This window comes from Pleurodeles waltl, chromosome 3_1, assembly GCF_031143425.1.
Source record: "Pleurodeles waltl isolate 20211129_DDA chromosome 3_1, aPleWal1.hap1.20221129, whole genome shotgun sequence".
Lineage (NCBI taxonomy): Eukaryota > Metazoa > Chordata > Amphibia > Caudata > Salamandridae > Pleurodeles > Pleurodeles waltl.
In genome coordinates this window covers 1,185,167,147-1,185,191,278 of record NC_090440.1, presented here as the reverse complement: position 1 = coordinate 1,185,191,278, position 24,132 = coordinate 1,185,167,147, and the positions used below count along the sequence as shown (strand labels likewise).

At 45.7% G+C, this 24,132-nt stretch overlaps 1 protein-coding gene and 1 long non-coding RNA gene across 7 annotated transcripts in view; one reads left to right on the top strand and one right to left on the bottom strand.

Annotated features, from left to right (window-relative positions):
• Positions 1-24,132, bottom strand: part of ARHGAP32 (Rho GTPase activating protein 32) — a 942,023-nt gene that overhangs the window by 358,313 nt on the left and 559,578 nt on the right. The window lies entirely within an intron of this gene.
• The window catches only part of LOC138285050 (uncharacterized), a 41,370-nt gene continuing 36,809 nt past the window's right edge, over positions 19,572-24,132 (top strand). For both annotated transcript variants that reach the window (XR_011201501.1, XR_011201500.1), the window contains exons 1-2: positions 19,572-19,655; positions 20,239-20,370. This is a non-coding gene — a long non-coding RNA (uncharacterized lncRNA). The remainder of the gene's footprint in view (positions 19,656-20,238; positions 20,371-24,132) is intronic.

Sequence of the window (24,132 nt, the reverse complement as noted above, 5' to 3'; positions counted from 1 at the left end):
GGTCATCCTGCCTTGGCTCCCCATGACGGCTCACCATTGCCTTGATCCTGCCCTTCACTATCTTTGCACAAGGCTCTCTGCCTTCTTCCCTTTTTTGTACAAATAAATCCTGGTAGAGTCTGAGCAAGGAATATTCTGCCTTGTTTAGATCTAACTCTCTAAATTGCTTCTTAGGTCTGTGAACTAATGCCAGACCTTAAGCCTATTGTGTTATAGGTGGTTCCATTTCCCCCAATTGAACTTTTATTTCTTCCCTCACCGCTCTCCTCTTTGTTGAATTTGCCAGCAACTGATATTAAAGTCTAACCACTAATTCTAGAGCATTCCAGAGAGCATTCTCAGATACTACACAGATAAGGACCTTATAATTACTGATGCTGTCCTGGATTTACCTCTGGAAAGCCTTTACCAGCAGTGATCCATTACTGAGCCTCCAGCATCTGCTGCATGCTCTAGCACAAGTATCCAAAGAAAAAGAGGTAGGGGCACGATCTGACAAAGCTATATGACCTATATCCATGGCACGTAACCTGGGCATCAGTGAGTCTGTTATCAGAATGTTATCAACTCTCGTGTATGTGTGTTGTGCAGCCAAAAAGAAGGAAATGTCCTGCTGGTCTGGGTGCTGCATACACCACACATCAGTGAGGTGTATGATCTCAACCAATCCCAACCCTGTATAATAAGGGATCTTGTTTGACCCAGTCTTGTGCAGGATCTGTCTCATTCATTGTCAATACAGAGGCACTCCTAAAATCAGATTTTTTTCCAGCCCTATGCAAGATTTCAGTAATTACAACCCTAAAAAAAAAAACTCCTGCCTGTTGCTTGTATTATATATATTAGCTCTTGTAAATGCGCACATTCTCTGCTTAAGTATTAGTGCAATTAAACTTTCAATATCATCTGATGTCCCCACACCACCCATGTCCGTTGGTTTAAAGGCTAGCTACCCCCCCCCCACTTCCCTGCTTAGAGGAACCCACTACAGAAGTGCCAGTATGAAAAGAACTTTGACCTGAGGTTGGACCAATCCATTCTTTTCAGGTGTGTTTTCTATATGAGACATATGGACAGTCCCCCTAGTTTCCTGTAGCATATTCAGCACAGCAAGGTGCTTTGTCAGGGAATTTAATGCATAGGCGTTATCGAATTGCACATTATATATTTTTTTCCTCAGTGGAATTCCCCAAAGCCCCCAAAAAAGAACATAAAAAAAAACAAGTTCAGTTCAGCAAGAAAACAAAGAAAAACATTTCATCCAAGGTTTCAAGCAGTTTCCTGCTGACCCAGGCATCAATCTATACCCTAGCAAGTCTCCATTTGAAGTAAGGCCCATCTAGAGTCACAATCATCACCTGTCTCGTCCGTTCCCCTGGACTCCAGTAGTCAGCTGTCACCTGCTGCATGAGAGTCTAAAGCCTCATTTGCGCTTCAGTCACTGCACAGCATTTCTGCCCCCTGAACCCCCTTCCTTGGAGCTGGGCAATGATCTGTTTTCTGTCCCTTTGTCATCCGCAGTACATTTTGTGTGTGTTTCAACTTCACCAATATCGGCCACCCCTCTCTGTGGTCTCAGGACACGCCTCTGGGGTGTTCGAGGTGGCCCCCTGCTCCACTTTCATCAAGGTTTAGTTGGACCTTTGTTTCCACTAGAGAGAGAATATAATAAAATTGGTCTTCCAAAGCAAAAGTTAAAGGTGCTGATCTGTATGTTACATCTTTTGACCCAAGGACATCGTTGAATTGATGAAGACCGTATTTTTTGTAGTGTTATAAAGGAGCAGTGTTGGAAGAACTGACCCCTGTGTCCTCGAAATATATTGCTCATCTTATTTCCCAGGAGCTATTGTCAAGGTCTTCAATCCTTCCGTACAATGTAAAATTTTGTTCCATGAGTCGTCATCTTCTCTGTTGTTGCCAACCTTCTCCAGGAGGGATTTGGCAAACAGGTTTTTTAATATCTTGTAGTTTCTACGTCATTTCAAACTTCAAGGCAGCAAAGTCCACCTGGAGGTCCCTCGATTGGTGTTCCATGATCTGATTTGTGATGGGGCCACCCGTGTTTCTGTTTCAGATGAGAGAGGTACTTCCAAAGGGAAATAAATATGCTTCCTCCTACAGGTTTAGTCCTGTTTTGGTGAAGGGTGTTTCACTCCCTTGTTCTCTTTGCAGCCCCCATGTTACAGTTTCAAGGTGAGGGTCTGTGATTTCTACCAACATTGCGACTGTCCTGGTGAGCAGAGGGCAATTCCTTGCCTGTGTATCCCCGCTGGTTGACTTACAACTCCTGAGATGGGGTCTCTGCTAGTGGTCAGCATCACCCACTGATTGCTGGTTCAACCACTTCTGCGAATCTCTGCAGTAGTATTTCCCCAAAGAGAAACTTGAAGGATACTTTTATACTGCTATGATGCAATCTGAGACTGAGTACTACCTCCAGGTAGTTATGACAAGCATAGTTGGATTCTCAAGATTTGAATATATATCTACTCTCTGAGCCACATAGTCACAGCTATGTAGAATTCAAGGCACACTGGGGCCTTGTAGTTTGAGCATTATGGTTTAAAAGGGAGAAGATGTCGGGGCCCCTCTACAACCGGCACCTTGGTGAGAAGGTCTTATTATCCTCACTGCACTCACTTTCTCCTACTTTGAAGTTTTCTTTCCCTGAACCCAGACAACAAGGCCCAAACATACACTTCAAACCCAGGGGTCCAAGACAGTGTCCAGTTTCTCCAACCAGGCTAGAGTAGAGGGGTGATCATGCATTATAATGTTGCATGCATGACCATGCATAATAATCATGCAATATAATAACCTGGACCTGATTGCCCGGGCCTTCAGGGGTCCTCCGGACTGCTCTGCTTCCGGGGCCAGAATCCACTTACACTGCAAGCTTAAATGTCAACTTTGTCCCCGGCACGCCCTATGGAATGCAGCAGGACCATCTAAAATCATTCTGGTGAGGGAGGGATGTGGGGGATCTGCACCTAGGGCCTCCAGCTTTCTTCTAGGTCAATCAGTGGGATATATTCTACCTCTCACGTCATACTTGCGGGCCTCGAGGCCCTCATGTGGTCCCTGTATAAATACTTGTTCCTCCAGTCATCCTCATCATCACAGCCATGTGGCTAAGACAGGAAGGCCCGATGTCTACAGTGGTTTCTTGTGACCCCAAGCCTGAGACCATCTTTGCCACAGCCAAAGGACTCCCATCAACCATACTGTAACCACAGTGTAAGTGCTACAGCCTGATGGGAGCACCAGGCAGTCCATTGAACTGGGCTCACCACTTCCTGCTGTCTTTGTCTCCTTCTGCGATCTTGCAGCAGTAGTAGTTGGCTGGCTCACAGGGCTCACCTTCTTCACTCTTCCTTTATCCACTAGCTTTAGCACGCATCAAGTGGTCTCCTCATACACTGCTGTTTGTCCTGATTCTGGATGTTTTTACTCCTTTGTTCACCATCCCATCATCTCTCACGAGCATAATTCTCTACCAAATCCCTGGAGCGTGGCACTATATTAACAGTAATGCTGTATCCAAGTGGGGGGTCTAGGGTAGGATCTCTGCCCCAAGGAGGACTGATAATGTGTGATTTGTTTGTTTCTGTACCTATCTACAGAATGATGCTGAGGAGAAATTCAAGATCAATGGGATAATCTATTCTAGGACTTATAATGAAATCTAGGAATATTATGATGTACCTCTAACTTGCGACTTAAAATATTTACCACAATTTCCAAGAAGATACTGTTGTAGAGCTCAATGTCAAGGAAACCCTATGAAACCATATGAAGGCCGAGCTTGACAATTACGAGACTGATAACCCATGGTTGTGCTGATAGCAGCATAAATGAACTGTATTTAGAGTATAAGGCATGTAGCTGAATAACAGCCATCACCTTCATTGTTCTTTCCCAAAGTGACCTTTTGCACATGGATTGTATATTGGCTGTAGATGGATGTGACAGTGTAAACTTGCTGTAGCTGATTTTGTAGGTCTCACAGTCTATGTGATAGATGTGTTGGAGACTGGGGTGTGAGACATAGGCAAACCAGGAGGCTGAGGAGTGGATGTAGGTTTACAGGAAAGACTGTAGATGATGGGTATTATTGTAACCAAGATGAGAGTTTGATAAAGGTGTAGGTCCCTATATGGATGATGAGGTTTTGAAATATATGTGTATGTTGTAGAGTTAAAGAGGTTGCAATGTGTGTGAAGTCTGCAAAGCTTTGAAAGTTAATAGTTTCAGGTAAGCCACATCAATGCCTGATTTTCGATTACCCTTTACAACTTAAATTAGTTATAGCAATAATCATTGTATGTAAATGTTTCTAATCTGGATATCTGAAAAACTCAAATGGATCTGGCCATCCTAGATGTATGTTAGATGTTCCCTATTTAAGTTGAGAGGATGCAATGGATTTCCATTTGTACTGTATGTAAAGCTGAGGTAGATATGGAATTCCATTTTATGATAGTGGTAAAAACTGTTTTCTTCTAGAAATTTCAGGCAGTGGTCAGATGGACTAGAGCTATACCGCAATGAAGGAGCAAAAACAGATTCTTACTATATTTTGAGGTGTAGTGTACGGACTCTGCAGAGTAATTTTGGTCTCTAGCAGATAACCCAGCAGTATATTTACTCTCTGGCAGGACAAAATGGAGGGTTTTTTATCCTGATTTGTTCTGTTTGTAGATGAGGTCTGAACATTCTATCAGACTTAATGGAATGTAATGGCGAGTAATGGGCAACAGCGAATAATGGGCAGTTTGAGGCAACACTCAATCTTTAGGCAACTCTGCACAGCTGGGGTTGTTGCTCTGTATGTGAATAAAGATTCAAGCAAAATAGGAGTCTGGCGTTTTTACTGATTTGCGTCAAGGAGTTCCTGGCTCACACCCAGCGTTAAGATTGGCTGTTGCTAACACAGAAGACAGACTGGGGAATTTAAATGGTGATGAGTTTTAGCGTAAATAGGTCGTATTAGAAACTACAGAACTTGTTGCTGAAATTTACCTGAGATATACTTGATGTTTTTTTTTTTATTAGAGGAACACCAGATGTATACTACGTTGGGCGTGGCTACCGATTTTCACTTAAAAATGCATCATGCTTAAGATCTACAGTTACTTCTATCATGTGCATCTCTATTTTTGCTCTTCTTTAAAAAGACACAGCTGATACACGTCAAGATAACAGGACAACACGTCACTACAGGAATCAATGCTGTTTATGCTGCGTGTTGCCATACTGAAAGTATTTTTACAGCACTACATATCGTTTTTGAACCAACTGCAGCCACTGATTTCATAAGGACTTTTCCATACTTTTTTCAACTGTTCACAGTAGGTTTTGACTGTTATAATTCAGATTAGGGTGAGTCTGCTAATGGCAAGCTGCATACTAAAGTTTGTCTAATATTTTGTCTAGATTATTATAGTGTTCATCTATGCACATATCTGGCATCTACTGACTTATTCTTAACAAGTTGTCACAAGTGTCCTTGCCGAATCACACATGTGCACAAACACTCTCACTTAAACCACTTCAGGCATTTTTTCCAGTCCCTGGTCAACCTAATATGAAATGGCCCGAGTGGAAACCATATTTTTTAAACTTCATTTTTACTACTGAGGAAGATGCTGCTGAAAAATGTTCACCTAGAAGGAAAACAATTAAATATATAATTACATACTCTTGGCCCAGAAGGCCTAGGAATCTACAGCAAAATGGAGAAAAAAATCAAGAGTTGCAACAGAAACAGATGTGTTTACAAATGCCATTAAAGACCTAGATCATCAGTTTACACCATCTGCATGTATTTCTGTTGACTGATTCAATTTCTTTAAAAGACAACAAAGCACCCCAGAATCTACGTTGCTGACTTAAAGAAACTTGCATTTCATGCAAGTTCGGAAGCTTACATGATGACCTTATCATGAGCCAAATTGTTATGCACATAAATTACTTAGGCCAGCAACAAAGACTATGAGTTATTGGAGACTCCAGCCTTAAGCAAGTCATTGCCATTTAAAAAAAAAAAACAGAACTATCAGAAGGCTGTGCTGAAGTGGCACTCAGTAAGCTCAAAGAAAAGGAAGTGTACAAAACTACTCAAGGGATCATAAGAAAACACACAATTAGGTATTTGCATCTGGTAAAATAAGATCCTTCAAATCTGCTAAACAAGACAACAGAGTGCAGGAGAATCACAAGTAATGGTATATATGAGGCTGCAAGGACCACTTTGCCGGCAACAGACATTGCCCAGCATGAAAACAATAGTGCTCTAATGGTGGCATCATGGAGAACTTCACCAGTGTACCGGACGAAGGGAACAAACTCTAGTGCGAAATGAGTTATTGAAAATTCAAATTCTTCTGCAGAACTTGATGAAAAAGCGATTTACAAAGTGTATTAAGCATAGATTCAGATACCCTATGTCTTAGCACAAATTCTAGGAAAAAAACTGTCTGTTCCATTTGTCTGGATGGTGTACTTATGCACATAGTAGCAGATTCTGGATCTCTCTACACTGGAAATGTTTTAGGGAAGGAATTAAATTCTGACATAAATCCCAAGAGTTTTACGCAATAACCCACACCTGTGTCTGGGTATCAAATAGTGAAGTTTGAATACAAAAGGAAGGAATCTCAGAAAATGTTGTATGTCACAGAAAAATGACCTTCCGTTTTTGGTTGGACAGATCAAGGAAATCTACAAATTCAGTTAAACCTTAATAGTCTGGACCAGGTGTCGTTACTGAATAACAGTGATGTTTTTCCTCAACAGGTTTGTAAGGAATTTCTTGAGTTGTTCTCTGTGAGAAGCTGGCCCGGCTTGTAGTGGGTACCAGAGGCACTTGCAACTTATACCAGGTCCAGTGATCCACCTTAGTGAAATGAAGGCAGTGTCTAGCAGCTTAGGCTGTCTAGGGGTAGCTGTAGCAGAGCACCCAAGGCTGAACTAGGAGACATGCAAGGTTCTTGCAATACCACTATTGTTACACAGTACTTATACACAATAAAAGACAATACTAATTGTTACCAAAAATAAAGGTACTTTATTTTAGTGACACAAGGCCAAATATATCTTAGAGGCAATACTCCTGCTGGTGGGAAGTATTATACACAATATATACACTAGTAACCCAAATCATGTAAGTAAACAGTCATAGAATAATGCAAACAGTGAAAAATACAATAGGTTGCAATAGACCTGGGGCAACCCAAATCATATATTAAAATAGTGAAATGTGAATGTCGGATTACCCACTAGGCATGTGTTGTGTTTAGAGGGGTGCAGGGAGTGTAAGAACACACAAAAGGTGAGTGAAATAACCCACCACAGAGTCCAGGAAAACAGGAGTAAAATACTGCAGGTTTCCTCAGAACACACTAGAAGTCGTGGTAAAGGATTATGCAAGAACCAAGCAAGACTGCAAGAAACCAACAATAGATTCCTGGACCTGAAGCCTGTGGAGAGAGGAGACCAAGTCCAGAAGTCGATGAGTCCAGGAAGAACAGGAAACCCTGCCAATCTGGATGAAGGTGCAAAAGTGGATTCTCTGGGTAGGAGAAAAGTACAGAAATGCACCAAAGAAGACAGCTGCGGGTTCCTGCTTGGTGCAAGAAATGTCCCATGTCGAGTCGTTGGAGGCAGGTTGTTTGCGTTGCTGGATTCCGCCAGCAAGCCTTGGATCACGCAAGCACGCATTTTGCATCAAAGAGGTGCTGCCCGGACCCAGGAGGGACCTGGGGGGGTCTCAGCTCGGACTGAGGAGACAGAGGGGGCTCTCAGCACTTCAGAGAGCCCTTAGAAGACCAGGCCGCACCCACAGGAGTCCCGGGACACGGGGACAAAGGAGTTGCAAAGGGCGGTCGTTGCAGCACTACACAAAGGGATCCCTTGCCGCTGGATTACAACTCAGGGAGGTGTGCGTCGCAGGAAAGAGTGCTGGGGACCTGAGCTACAACGTGCACAAAACATTTGGAAGTAGTGCACAGAAGCCCAAGGAGCTGCAGAACACGCGGTGCATAGGGTTACTGTCTGGCACAGGGAGGCAAGCCCTTACCTCCACCAAATTTGGACAGCTGGACCTTTGGACAGTCAGGATCACTTTGGTCCACCACCTGTGTTCCAGGGATCACGCTTGTCGAAAGGAGAGGAGTCCCAGAGTACTGGTTGTCACTGCAGAGGGGTGCCTGCAGAAGCAGGGAAGTGAATCCGTCACTCCACGGGAGATTCCTTTGGTTCTTCTGGCGCAGAATGAAGACAGGCAGTCCTTAGAGCGTGCACAACATGGAAACTGCTGCAGTTGCTGGCTGGAGCTGAAGTTGCAGTTCACAGTAGCCTTCCTGGATACTTTGTTGCAGTTACAGCGATTCCTGGAGCAGTCTGTGGTTGATCCGACAGAGGAGGCCTGGTGAAGTCTTGCAAACCAAATCTGAGGAAACACCCAGAGAAGAAACCCCAAATAGCCCTGAGAGGGGATTGGCTACCCACCCAGGTATGCACCTATCAGGAGGGGTCTCTGACGTCACCTGCTGGCACTGGCCACTCAGATGATCGCAGAAGGTCCAGACACCTTGGAATGCAAGACGGCTAATGCCAGGGACACTCTGGAGGAGCTCTGGGGACCACCCCTGGGGTGGTGATGGACCTGGGAGTGGTCACTCCCCTTTGCTATGTCCAGTTTCACACCAGAGCAGGGACTGGGAGTCCCTGAACCGGTGTAGACCGGATTATGCAAGGAGGGTACTGTTTGTGCCCTTCAAAGCATTTCCGGAGGTTCTGGGAGGATACCCCTCCCATGCCTGTAACACCTATTTCCAATGGGAGAGGGTGTAACACCCCTCTCTTAAAGGAAATGCATTGATTTGCCTTCCTGGGATTGGGCTGCTCAATCCCCAGGAGGGCAGAAACCTGTCTGTGAGGTGACAACAGCTGGGGCTGCAGTGGAAACCTCAGAGAGCTGGTTTGGCAGTACTGGGGGCCTATGGTGGAGCCACCTGGGTGCATGGAATTGCCCCCCCCCATACCAGATTTGGATTGGGGGTTCACATTCCCAATCTTAGACACCTCACATGGCCATATTTGGTGTTACCATTGTGAAGCTACATATATGTATTGACATATATTTAGTGCACGTTTATAATGGTGTCCCTGCACTCACGAAGTCCGGGAAATTGGTCCTGGACAACGTGGGGGCACCTTTGCTAGTGCAAGGGTGCCCTCACACACAGTAACTTTGCACCTAGCCTTTAATAACTGAAGGTTAGACATATAGGTGACTTATAAGTTACCTGGTGCAGTGAAAATGGCTGTGAAATAGTGTGTGCACTATTTCACTTAGGCTGCAGTGACAGTCCTGAAGGAGTGTGTCTGAGCTCCTTATGGGTGGCAACAGAATTGCTGCAGCACATAAGGATCTCCTAGAACCCCAATGCCCCGGATACCTAGGTACCATGTTACTAGGGACTTATCAGGGGGGTCCAGTGTGTCAATCTGATTTGGAATATGAAGTCACTAAACTATAGTGACAAATTTGGTAAATGGAGAGAGCATAAGCACTGGAGTTCTGGTTAGCAGAACTCCAGTGACACAGTCAACCATACTGAGGACATATACAGGTCACAAACTAGGAGCACTGGGGCCATGACTAGCAGGATCCCAAATAGACAGTAAAAACACACTGACGAAGAGGCAGAAATTGGGGGTAACATGCTAAGAAAGATGGTACTTTCCTACATTCTCTGACGAAGTTGCTGAACTACAAGGGTTTCAGCTTAAAATAATTCTGAAGTACAACATCAAACCTGTGACGCATAATATGTGCAACATTACGTTTAGTATCAGGGAAGAAATCTGTGTGGAATTAGATTGTAAGTAAAAGAAGAATTCATTAAGTGTATTAAAGAGAGCAAGTGAAAGTCAGAATGTGTATTGACTTGGGTAATTTAAATCAAAACAAAGTTTATTTGATGAACTTCCACTTCCCAGAATGAACAAGATGCTAGTTATGATCAAGGGGATCAAGTGATTTTCATCATTGAACTGGACTTCCTTGTAGCACCAGATTCCACTTCATCCAGAAATCAAAGGCTTAACTGCATTTCTTAAGTTGCATTCACACTTTAAATGTCTTTGCATGTCATTTGGGCTACCGCCAGAAGCCACTGTGTTCCAACAACTAATTTACCAACCTTTCAAAGACCATAAAGTGGCAACTTTCTTTCTGGAAGATATCCTTGTTATGGATCGTACATACTAGAACACAATCTGAGACTTAGATAATTGTTAAAAATGGTAAATAAATGTTAAAAAGTTTAAATAACAACGATCCTATTGCCAAATCTAATAAGTGTAAATTTGTCTTGAAGGTTGTGTCCTATTTGGAACATTAAATAACTGGGAAAGACATAGGACTATTCAGAGTTATTAGCACGTCATCCTGTGACCAAAGGGGCCATTCACTTGCTCACTTTAATGTTCTTGATGAATTCTTCTTTTACTTACAATCTAATTCCACACTAATTTGCTACTTGAAAGGGCGATGTTAGGTTTTCCCTTCGCCTGTCAGTTTTTTAGGCTAAATTTGTACAAGATTTTAGAGCTAAAACATTTGAGATAAGATAAAGAATTCTGTACAGTTTGTGTGGAATGAGGCTCTCTAAAATTGTTTTGAGAGCATATAAACGACAGCTACGAAGCTATTCCCTTTAGGGCTTTGATCCCAGTATTAGAACTATCACTACTACAGATGTTAATTAGAATGCTTCAGGTGTAGTATGATCTCAAATAGCAAGGAATAGCCAAGAGATAACTATAGACTCTGCTCCTCACACTAGAGTGTGTGGGGGGGTATGTAAAGTCAGACAGTGTGTCAGGGAGTAGACGACAAACCTCTTACTAAAATACTAACTGCTGGAATGTAGAAAGCTACTTCAAGGTTAATCAGAATGTCATTGAGGTTGCAACATTACAATTATAAAGTACCTTACTTGGAGCCAAAAATAAGGCAACAGATTTTCCTAGCAGGGTTCCTTTCATTGTTTTTTTTTTTTACATGTTTTATAGGCGTTTTTACTTCATAAGACCAATACAATGAAACACTACAGCTATAATGATAGATACAATGTTTGATTCTACATCATAATGCACATGTGATGCCTTATAGTGCCCCTGCCGGGGATTGGGAGGGTACACCTCCTCGATTTCAACAACAAATAACATTAGTACAGATCACAGAGGTTCCCGCCCTAACACCTGGAATGCCACATGATGAACACACCAGCTCTTTACACTCAGCAACAAGCTCCAGACTCTGAATTCGCCCATGCCCATGGGGATACTCGGGCCATACCCTGGCCAGGCCCAAGGGATCCCTCACTCATCTCAGTAATCCGATTCAAGCTTTCCACCATCTCACCCCCACAATTACAGGTCCTGCTCCATATTCTTGACTGTCCACACTTGCCACAGCGAACATTCTTCAGCGATCGACCACTCACTCAGATCAGACAACCATGACTGGTAGCAGGGCTATCCCGTGTATTTCTGTGTGTCTCCGTGTTACCACCAGCATCAGCAGCGCAAGTCTGTAACCCATTTTCTTCCTTGTTGTTGGCAGAGGCAAAAGTCAGAGCAGGTTTTGATGCACCGTTCTCTCTAGTTTTATGCCCGTTAACACTGAGGATAAGCAGCGCTCCCATCTATTAAGTATGCAACCACGGACAGCTCCATCTCATATGGAGAAAACCTGCTGAGGACGCTTCACATCTAGGACATGCGGCAGCGCGAACATAGAACATCCTGTTCAATATCTGAGGCGAGAGGTAAGCCCAGTGTAGGTAGTAAAACTGTACAAGCTTGAAATGTGCATTACTTGTGGTCTCCGTCACCTAGGCTTGGGAACGCTTCCACTCAGCATCCTTGAGAGGGTCTCCCAAATCTGCTGACCACCCAGCGCAGAAGAGCTCCACACCTATGTATCTGTCTGCCTTCAATGCTGCTTAGCTGAGAAATGAGTCCCCTACTTACATTCAGACACAATATGACTCCCATGATACAGTACTTCTCCGGCTCCTTGGGAAAGGTCAAACAAATCCCTTAAGCCACAATGGAGATCTTAGCAAACTGCAAGAACTGTCCTGGCGCTACACGGTGGCCTCTGCCTCAGCCTCTGCCATTGTAATGATCTCACCATTCAAATATAGGTTGCCCGCCGCTTAGAGGCAGCCCTCCTGCCACTGCGTTCTATCCATCAAGGACTGTATTTGCAGTCACCAACCAACAGAGAGGGAGTAGCTGAGCATATGGAGTCCTACATAAGAACCTTTTCACCGGCTGCTTCCAGGCCACTGCCCCCTTCTTCACCATGTGGGAGCAGTTCTCAGTCATTCGATCGTTGCTCATCAATAACTATAGGAGAGCCTCAGCCTCCACCAAACCTGCCAATAATCACTTTTCCCTGTTTTGGCCATCTACACACCACAGTGCTGCATATTGCAGGGGTCCTGCTTGATAATAGAGCTCTAAATCGCCCTCGTCGGGGTCCAGTTTCAAGATATCCAATTTGACCCAGATCCTCTTGCTAGCCCATACCAAGGAAAACCACAGACTAATAAGTTCTATGAACACAGCCCTCGTGGATAACAGAAACAGCGGGGTAAAAGCACCCTCTTGGCTAGGGCTACTCTGCCCATCACCGAAACCTTGAGTGTGGTAGAGAACCGGACTTAAGTTCATAGACCACCAATCATCCTCCCCATATTCAGGTCATACTGGGGGTCAATCAATCAGTTATTTGTTAATCGCGGTACTCACCCGGAAGGGTCTCAAGGCGCTGGGGGGATTGCTACTGTTCGAAGAGCCAGGTCTTCCTGAAGGTCAGGCAGTCCTGGGCTGTACATAGGTTTACGGGGAGGAGTTCCAGGTTTTGGCGGCAAGGTGGGAGAAGGATCTGCCGCCGGTTGTGGTACGGTGAATGCGGGAGACGGTTGCAAGGGTGAGATTGGCGGAGCGGAGCTGGCGTGTCGGGACGTGGAAGTTGAGACGCTCGTTGAGGTAGGCCGGTCCATCGTTGTGGAGAGCTTTGTGGGCGTGGATTAGGAGTTTGAAGACGATCCTTTTGTTGACAGGTAGCCAGTGGAGGTCTTTGAGGTGGGCTGAGATGTGTTCGTGGCGAGGGAAGTTGAGGATGAGTTGTGCTGAGGAGTTCTGGATGCGCTGGAGTTTCTTCTGGAGCTTGGCCGTTGTTCCCGCGTAGAGTGTGTTGCCGTAGTCCAGTGGGCTGCTGACGAGGGCGTGGGTGACCATTCTTCTGGTTTCCACGGGAATCCATCTGAAGGTCTTGCGGAGCATTCAAAGGGTGTTGTAGCATGAGGACGAGATGGCACTGACTTGCTGGATCATAGGAAGCCCAGAGTCCAGCATGAAGCTGAGGTTGCGTGCGTGGGTGGTTGGCATTGGGGACGACCCCAGAGTGGCAGGCCACCAGGAGTCGTCCCATGCTGATCTGTCGGGCCTAAGATGATGATGATCTTGGTCTTCTCCGAGTTCAGCTTGAGGCGGCTTGCTTTCATCCAGTTGGCGATGGCATGGAGTCCGGTGTAGAGGTTGTTCTTAGCCATTGCAGGGTCCTTTGTGAGAGTGAGGATGAGCTGAGTGTCGTCGCCTTAGGAAACTATGTTGAGGACATGGGATCGGACGATGTTGGCGAGCGGAGCCATGTAGAAATTGAAGAGGGTGGGGCTGAAGGAGGAACCCTGAAGAACTCCGCAGATGGTCTTGGTGGCCTTAGACAGGAACGGGGGAGGCGCACTCTTTGGGTTCTTCCAGGGAGGAAGGAGGCGAGCCAGTACAGGGCTCTGTGGCGAATTCCGGAGTCGAAGAGGCGTGTGCGCAGGGTGTGGTGACTGACAGTGTCGAAGGCTGCAGAAAGGTCAAGGAGGATGAGGGCAACGGTTTCACCTCTGCCGAACCTGTTCCTGATGTTGTTGGTGCAGGCGATGAGGGCGGTCTCGGTGCTGTGGTTTTTGCGGAATCCGGACTGGGAGACGTTGAGTAGATCGTTGTCCTCCAGGAAGCGGGAATGTTGGTTGTTGACTATCTTCTCTATCACCTTCGCAGGGAAGGGAGAGTAGGGAGATAGGACGGTAGTTTTTGAGGTCTTCGGGGTCGGCTTTGGGCTTTTTTGAGCAAGGCATTGACTTTGGCGTGTTTCCAGCTCTCCGGGAAGATGGTGGTCTCGAAGGAGCTGTTGATGACTGTCCGGAGATGGGGAGCGATGATTTGGCTGGCTTCACTGAAGATGTGATGAGGGCAGGGGTCAGCGGGAGAGCCGGAATGGATGGTGCTCATGGTCTTGGTGATTTCCTCATCGTTGGTGGGGGTCCAGGCGCTCGGTACGTTGGTATGGCAGGGCCCAATGGGGTCAACCTTGGCGGTGGTGGGAGACAGCGGTGCGAAGCTTCCATGGATGTCTGTGATCTTGCGGTGAAAGGTGGTGGTGAGGGAGTCGCAGAGGTCTTGCGAGTGGGGTGGGTCGGCGAAGCAGGGCTTCGGGTTGGTGAGTTCCTTGATGATGCTGAATAGCTCCTTGCTGTTGTGAGCGTTGTCATCAATTCGTTCTTTGTAGAAAGATCTTTTGGTGGACCGGATGAGCTGGTGGTGTTTGCGGAAGGCTGATTTGAGGGTGGCGAGGTTGCTTTCTGATTGTTCTTGGCGCCAGATCTTCTTGGCTTTCCGAATTCTCATTTGGAGGCCTGAAGGTCTGCGGTGAACCAGGGATTTTTCTTTTTGGTGCGGGTGATGGTAGTTTTCCTGAGTGGAGCAAGGGTGTTGGCGCAGTCGTTGAGCCACTGTATGAGGTTGAAGGGGGCGGTGTTGGGGTTGTTGGTTGTGGGTGGTAGGACGTGGGTGAGGTTGGAGATCAATTGGTCCTTGGAGATCTTGTTCCACTTGCGGTGGGGGATCCGAAGCTGTTGGTGGTGGCTGGTTGGTTTCAGGAAGGAAAAATTAACACAATGGTGGTCGGTACAGTGGAGTTCGGTGGTGTGAGTGAATGTGATGTGGCTGCCGGAGAAGAAGATGGCGTCAAGTGTGTGACCAGCTGAGTGGGTGGGCGCGGTGACCAGCTGCTTGAGGCCAAGGTTGGCGAGGTTGTCCAGTAGGGTAGAGGAGTTGCTGTCACTGGTGTTCTCCAGGTGGAAATTCAGGTCGCCGAGGAACATGCAGTCCGTGGAGGCGAGGGCGTGGGAGCGGATAGTGTCGGCGATGGCATCACAGAATTGAGGGTGGGGGCCTGGCGGTCTGTAGATGAGGGTTCCTCTCAGGATGGTTTTGGCATTGACATATATCCAGAAGTGCAGGTGTTCTGCGGCATCCAGGGCGTCGTGGATGTCGTTTGAGATCCTGATGTAACTTCTGTGGACTATGGCGATTCCTCCTCCTGGCTTGTTGGTACAGTCTCTTCGGGTGATCTTGTGGCCCTCAGGGATGGCTATGGCGATGTCTGGTTCCGATGAGGGGTTCATCCAGGTTTTGGTGAGGAAGGCGATGTCCGGGGACGTTAATGTGAGCAGGTCCCTGTCCTGCCATTTGATAAAGTTTTGTTTTGACCAATGACTTTGTGTTTCACCACTGCGCATATTAGTTGCTCAATGTTCACCAGTAGCACATGGTATGTTTTGTTCAGTTTAGCCGCCTATGGGCTTTGACATTGCATTAGCCATTACATTCTGTATTCTGCCTATTGGCTTTGATATGCTGTATTCAATTTAGCTGCCTATTGACTTTGACATGCTATTAGATATTCTGCCTATGGGCTTTGACATGATATTATATATTGCATTTTGTATTCAGCTTAACTGCCTATTGGCTTTGACATGATATTCAGCTTAACTGCCTATTGGCTTTGACATGATATTAGACATTGCATTTTGTATTCAGCTCAGCTGCCTATTGGCTTTGACATGATATTATACATTGCATTTTATATTCAGCTCAGCTGCCTATGGGCTTTGACATGATATAAGACATTGCATTTTGTATTCAGCTTAGATGCCTATTGGCTTTGACATGACACTAGACATTGCATTTGATATTTAGGTTAGCTGCCTATTGCCTTTAACATGACATTGCATTTGATATTTAGGTTAGCTGCCCATTGCCTTTAACGTGGAGTTAGACATGGCAGTTGAGAATCTAAGCTGTATTTTTCCAAGCTGTGTTTTTGCACCAGAGAACCAAGATGTTTTGCTCTCACAGTAGACTAGACCTGATAAGAGAGGGTACATGGGCGTTGTTTCTCTTCCCTTGAGCTTGGGAACAGGAGTAGTCTTGGAGACCTGGCCAGTCTCCAAAAGGCTTGCTCAGTTTCCCAGGTCTGAGAGGAGGGGGCACACCTTTGTAACGAATGTAACAGGCTGCAGAGAGTCAGATTCGAATCTGCCGGACCTCGTGCTGGAGCTTGGCGCAGGCTGCCAGCAATCCCGTGTGGGTAGATGAATCTCTCTTTCTCGCGGCTGACAGGGGTCCTCAGCTTGCAGACCTTAGAAAGATGAAGCTGTGAATAGTTCCCACACGGTGAAGTATTTGTTTTGCTTTGCATTCAATATCTTATAAATATAACCTGCTGTGTATATTGCAAACTGATATATTTTGTTTGATTAACGCGGACTTGAAAGCTACTAATTCGTCATTCATTCATAAACATTGTGGTTGGGGAAGAATAAAATAACAATAAAAGTCTTCTTTGACCTCAGAAGTGCATTTCTGTTGTGTTATGTTAGTGCTTAGAAACTAAATAAGAGGAAAGCACTACAGTCCCAGAGTTCGATGGCGTGCTTGTGGATGGAGTGGGTGTTGAGGAGGATGCAGCTGAGGTGGGTGGCATTGTTGTGGTGCTTGAGGGCTTGCGCGCTGGTGAAGTGGCACGTGCGGCAGGAGAAAGGTCCATGGGTGTGCCTAGGGGAGGTCTGGACGCAGGCGGTGGGGCGGCTGGACTGAGTGCGAGGAATTCTGAAGCGGTGTAGTGGCGTCTGGCGGTGAGGGAGGTGCGTGGGGCAGAGGGACTGGTGCTGGGCGTGGTCCAGGTAAGGACGGGCCTGCCTCTGGTGTGCCAGCGGCCAGCATTAAGAAGGGAAGGTGGGAGGGAGGAGCAGCTGGAAGGTGGTAGCGAGTGGGGGCGCGCCGCAGGGGACCCAGCGGCAGGACTGGGGCGAGGGAGAGGATCGGCAGAACAAGGCAGTGAAAAAAGGGGCAATAAAACTGTCAAAAAACGGCAGTAAACAAAAAAGGCACAGTAAAATGGCACAAAAAGGCACTAATACAGATTACAGACACACACACTATACTTACAGCAAACCATTAGACACCAGGGATGAGGCGCAGACGGGTGCTTGATAGTGGTGGAGGGCCTCGAACTCGCGACAGTAGCGAGGGAGGGGTCAGGCGCACAGGAGCAGGCTGGTGGAGCTGATCGGCTTGTCGAGTGACACCTGGCCTTAAGGCAGGTCAGGGGTCCGGGTCATGGGCAATTTGCATTCGCAAGTATCAAAATTTCACCAACCCACATGGCAGACCTATCTCTGGGAGGTCCTCCTTCAAACACCCCACTAGATCCGCCAGCAGGAAGAGCACTGTCTTGGCTCTGCTGACGTGTAAACCAGAAGGCCTACCAAAACCCTCCAACACCGAAATCGATTCCCCTGGCCTGCACAAATACAGGAGAGTATCATTAACAAACATCGATATGGCGTGCATTATGTTCCCCACACATATTCCCCATTCCACCATGACCGACCTAAGGCACACAGCCATGAGCTCCAACACAAGGGCAAAAAAGAAGTGGGGACGGGGCATCCTTGTCTCGTGCCCCTCCCCATACAAAAAGCCTCGGACAACACCCTGCACATCAGTACCCATGCTGCTGGCATAGAAAAGGTGCACCAAAGGCAAAAATGATGGCCCACCCCCAATCGCCGCAACACCTCACACAAATACTCCCATCCTAAGGTATCAAAGTTCTTCTCTCTGTCCAGTGCCACCAATGCCAATTTTAGGTCCTTCCCACGAGTCGAGTGCATCACATAGGACAATTGTCTAAGATTTATGTGGGTACCAGACCCAGCCATGAACCCGCATTGATCATACTACACCAGGCTCAACACTACCATCCACAGTTTTGTGGCCAATACCTTGGAAAGCATTTTTATGACCATGTTTAACATAGAGAGCGGCCTGTATGATTCCAGGTTGCACAGGTCTTTATCAGGTTTCGGGAGCAGCACAATAAAGGCCTCGCGCATAGGCACCAGCAGGGAACTGTGGCTTTTAACCTCCAGGAGCACCTCTCAGAGTTTGGTGACCAGTACCACAGAGTAAGTTTGATGGTACTCCACCGGCAAACCATTTAGCATGGGCGATTTCACGTATATTGAGCTCCTCAAAATGAAGCTCTGCTTCTAGGCTCTGTCTCTGCTTCACCATAAGCCAGTACAACTCTCCTCTGTCTAAGAAAGCTTTCATCGCTCAGCTCATGTCAATCTGCGGTGCCATATACACCCCTGTTAGGAGGCCTCGCAATAGCACATTTATGACCAACTGGCCGCCCACCGATTTGCCATCCACCTGAGTCCACTACAAAGTCAGTAGGGAGGGTTTGCTCCCATTTGAGGAGCCACGCTAACAGGCACCCATATCTGTCTCCCTTCCAATGTAATTGCTGTCTACATTACTGCTTAGTATAGCCATCCAATCTGTCCCATATATTAGTCACAGTGCGCCGAGCCAATATCAGCACCCCATTCCCCATCCCCAGCCGTACAGCCCGCCTCTGCTGGATAATTATGTTGAGAGCAGTAGAAGAAGGATTAAATACAGAGAAAGATCTACGTGTTTTTTTGGAATATGCTTTTCATATATTTTATTGCTGGTGACCACATTGTGGTCTTTTTCATAACATGTTCCATTTCATGTATCTGATGTTTCCCTGATTTTTTCTTACTTTAGACTGTAGTACATTTATGTTACCCTTATATATGGATGTGGAATATTTCTGGTCATTTATACAATGTATGTTACATTGTTCCTGGAATTTGACATTTGCCTTTTTATTAGATATACTGGTTTACTTCATTCATATATTTTTCTAGATTCTGGGCCTTGCTTATGATAATTGGTCAATTATTATGAGTTTATTACAGGTTTGTAGGTGTCCCATATGTGGTCTAAAGAATTATGTTGTATTGCTCAGATCTCAAGGGTTAAATTAGACCAACGAATACACAGACTTATATGTATATATTAATCAATTTTATTTACATATATTTTACATCTAAATTCGTTGTTTTAGCAAATTGCCAATTTTGGCCTTAAGATTTCAAATGCACAAGTGGGTCTTATGACTATGCTTGCTACATGTAGTTCATAGCTTTTTTTGTGGTTGTTATATACTGAGTGTCAACGTTCCAAAATGGCGACTGAGGTTTGGGTGAATGTTTCAGATGTACTTTGGCTAGTGTAGTCCGTTTTCTATCTTTATGACAATATCATTCAGGGTCCACCTTAAAAATGTCCGACTCGCTTAAGCTTTTCTACTTTCTATCTTCTATTACAAGTGCCGATAACGGAGGATTACGGTGAGTTACTTGCAGGTTTCGGCTTTACTTTGTAATTCACTTTGTTTTTCGCGAAACACCCACGGTGTTTATTTTGCTGCATGAGAGTTTCCCACCGCTAGGTTTTCATTGCTTTTCTGTATAATAGCGGTCATTATATATTTTGCTGCATGAAAGTTTCTCACCGCTCGATCACTATTTGTTTTCCGCACACTAGCGGTCATTTTACATTTCCTCGGCCAAGAATTAGTATTTCCTGTGGCATTAATATATCTGCTATGGGGTGTACTGGTGCATATACAGTTTCTTAAGGTTTGAATATATTAAAAAGAATTTGAGTTTGGTGACGATAGCACGATTCTTCTTTTCTTGGTATTAAGTGCCTATAGTAGCATGGATATTGGACGGATGGTATACTTTTATTTAGTGGTTATATTTTGGGAATTATAGGTTAATTCTTTTTCCACTATTCAGTGTATGCATGTCACCTCTATCTATGCAGCTTTCTTTACTCGTCTGCTTGGTTTTTGGTGTCTCGTTTTATGGCAAATGTAGTCAATCTTATACTTAGTTATGTATATTTATATTGCCTTCTCATTTATAGACTTGTCAAGGTCGGCTTCTCAATGCATACTACATGCTTTGCATTTGATACTTATCTGGCTTTACAATTTATCTGGAGGACACAGGAAACCTTTGAAGTATTTTGATGGGGTGCATATGATGAATTATTCAGGTAGGTTATGCATGTACTTGCATCAAATTGGATTTCATCTTCTTTCTGTTTGGTACACTAATGGCTCACCCGGTTCTATGGGCATTTTTGTAAATTACGGATCAGCATTTAGTTTTGATTATCTGGTCACTTATATGTACCACTCATGGCTACAGGGTTCGATTATATGCACTGCATGTACTGCGTTTCCTTCTCAGGGTTTTACATTTACATCCTCTTTTTCTCTTTTTTCATTTTAAGTATATCACGAGGGAGACCCCTTTGTGTGTTTGTATTCACTCATCATTTTTCATTTGTAAATAATTTTTGGATCTTTAGGGATTCTGTACACTTATTTCCATCCTTGTACCCATGTAATATCCTGGGATGGTATCATTATATATTTTTTCTTTGTATGTATTTTTGTTACAGCCTTGAGAAAGTCTTATTGACGAAACACGTGTCGCTTGTATTCTCATTTGAAGGAGTCATTTCTCATACGAAGTAGCTGTGGTCTATATCGGAGATATACGGAAGCGAACAAATTAAAACCTTCTTGATGAACTACATTGCTGTGCCATACGTTTCTTAACAACTATACAAAGGACTTACCTTATGGACTTTTTGTGTGTGCTGTGGTACATCTTTGTTATGAAATTGGGTTGTCTTTCAACCAATATTTATGCACCTGAAGTGGTTTCCGGTTCGGCGATGCAGTGATTTTCTCACTGCTGGTCAGGCTGTGCATCGATTCCGGCAAGACGTGTGTCAATTTTTGCCACACATGAGTTTCTTTGCACAGATAAAGTTTTCTGGCCCTGAGACTTCAGGAAATAGGAAGGCAAGCTCAATCCAAGCCCTTGGAGAGCACTTCTCAGCAAGGCAGCAGGGCAGTGGCAAGGTAGCAGTCCTTTACAGCAAAGCAGTCCAGGTGAGTCCTTTGGGCAGCCAGGCAGCTTCTCTTGGCAGGTTGCAAGTTCTCGTGCAGAATGTTGGTCCCAAGAAGTGTCTGATTTGGTAGGGCCAGGGACCCAGTTTATATACCGAAAAGTGCCTTTGAAGTGGGGGAGACTGCAAAGAGTGGTTTTGAAGTACACAAGGTCCCCTTTCAATACAACCCTGTCTGCCAGGGTCACAGTAAGGGGTTTGGCAGTCATTTGTGTGAGGGCAGGCCACTGTCTTTGAAATGTGTCAGGCACTCCACCGTTCCAGCCCAGGCAGACCCATTCAGAATTCAGATGTGTGAAGGTGTGACTTAGTGTCCTATGTTTGTGGGTGTCTGGCTGAAATGCACAAGGGAGCTGTCAATCAGCCCAGCCCAGACATGGATTAGATACAGGCTGTAAGGTAGAGAAGGATTTAAGTGCAGAGAAATTATCACTTTCTAAAAGTAGTGTTTCTAAAATAGTAATATAACATCCAACCTCACCAGTCAGCAGGATTTTGTATTACCATTCTGGCCATACTAAATATGACCTGTTTACCCCTTTCTAATCAGAATCTACCACTCAAACAGTTTATGAGGGTAGCCCTAATGTTAGCCTATGAAAGGAGCAGACCTCACAGCAGTGGAAAACGATTTAGGAGTTTTCCACTACCAGGACACATACAACATACAGATATATGTCCTGCCTTTTACCGACACAGCACCCTGACCTCTGGGTTACCTAGAGCCTAACTTAAGGGTGCCTTATCTGTAAAAAAAAAAAAAAAAAAAAAGGGGGAGCTTGAGGCTTGGCAAGTATTTTTAAATGCCAAGTCGAAGTGGCAGTGAAACTACATACAGAGGCCTTACAACGGCAGGCCTGAGGCATGGTTAAGGAGATACTTATGTGGGTGGCACCAGTGCTGCGGGCCCACTAGTAGTATTCAATCTACAGGCCCTGGGCACAGTGCTGCCAGACCACTAATAGTATTCACTCTACAGGCCCTGGGCACATTTAGTGCACTTTACTAGGGACTTACAAGTAGATCAAATATGTCAATTTGGTAGGAACCAATGTTACCATGTTTTAAGGGAGAGAGCATATGCACATTGGCTAGCAGTGGTAAAGCAAACACAATGTCAAAAAGTGGATGGAGGGAGACAGGCAAAAAGTTGGGGGTGACCGCCCTAAGGCTGTCAGGTCTAACATGTGTCCCGCCAGCTGAAAATGGGGAGAGCTACCCAACCTCTAGGGAGCTCTCATCGCTAAGGCAGAAGTATCTGGAGCGACCATCAGCATTGCCGTGGTCAGTCCCCAGGAGACGCTTCACCGTAAAGTACATCCTCTGTAGGGAAATGGACCACCTCAAGAGTTTAGGATTTTCACCCCTCATCTGCATGAGCCATCTGAGGGGTCTGGGTCTGTCTGAACCCGGAATTGAGTCCCAAACGGGTATGGTCTCAGCTTCTTCAGTGCCGAGACCACAACAAGTGCTTCTCTTTCAATAGCACTCCACTTCTGTTCCCGTGGTAGTAGTCTCCTGCTAATAACTACTGGGTGGTCTAAGCCCTCCTCATTCAGCTGTGCTAGGACCACCCCATGCCAAGCTCTGAAGCGTCTATATGCATGATTAATTCTCTGAAGTAGTCAGGGGTCTTGAGCACGGGTGCCGTGCACATGGCTTCCTTCAGGGAATCAAAGGCTTTCTGACAAGCCTCTGTCCAATTCACCAACCTAGGTTGCTTCTGGAGTGTGAGTTCTGTTAAGGCGTCCTCTATGGAGCCATAACCCTTAACAAATCTTCAGTGGTATCTGGTGAGACCAAAGAAGGCTCTCACCTCAATTTGGGTTCTAGGTGATTGCCAGGCCTTGATTGTTTCAATCTTGGCATGGAGGGACTGCACCTTGCCACCACCTACTAGGTGCCCCAAAATACACCACAGAACCCTGCTGAATCTGCCACTTACTGGCCTTGTTGGTAAGGCCTGCCTGTTGCAGGGCCTGAAGCACCTCCTTGAGGTGAAGCAGGTGTTCCTCCCAGCTGGAACTATGGACGGCGATGTCATCTAGATAGGCTGCACAGAAGGCATCCTTGCCAGCGAGGACCCCGTTATCTAACCGTTGGAAGGTAGCGGGGGCATTTTTCAGTCCAAAGGACATTACCCGTAACTGGTAATGACCCTCAAGAGTAGAAAAGGCTGATCTCTCTTTTGCCCCTTCATTCATTGCGATCTGCCAGTACCCTGACCTGAGGTCAAAGGTACTAAGGAACTTGGCAATGCCTAGCCTGTCTACGAGCTCATCAGCTCGGGGGATGGGGAGAGCATCTGTCTTTGTGACAGAGTTTAGATCCCGGTAGTCCACGCATAACCTAAGCTCTGCTTTGGCACTGGGAGCAGCAGCCTTGGGAACCAACACCACTGGGCTAGACCAGGGGACTGCTGGACTTATCTAGCACCTCAAGAGCCAGCATCTTGGCATCTTTCTCCTTGATACTGGACCTCACCTTTTCCGACACTCTGTAAATGTTATTCTTTACATGGGGACTGCCTTCTGTGTCATGGACACACAAGTGTGTGTGAGTCCAGGGGTGAGGGAAAACAGGGAAGAGAACTGCTCCAATAACTCGTAGCAGTCTGCTCTTTGATCTAGGGTCAGGGAGTCAGAGCAATTGACCCCCCTCCACTGACCCATCACCTTCTTTAGCAGAGAGGAGGTTGGGGAGAGGCTCAGTCTTCTCTTCCATACCCTCATCTGTCACAAGAAGCATGCTGACTTCAGACCTCTCAAAATAAGGCTTCTGTCTGTTTTGATGGAGCTCCCTTAGTGGGTTCCTAGAGAACTTGAGGTCCTGGAT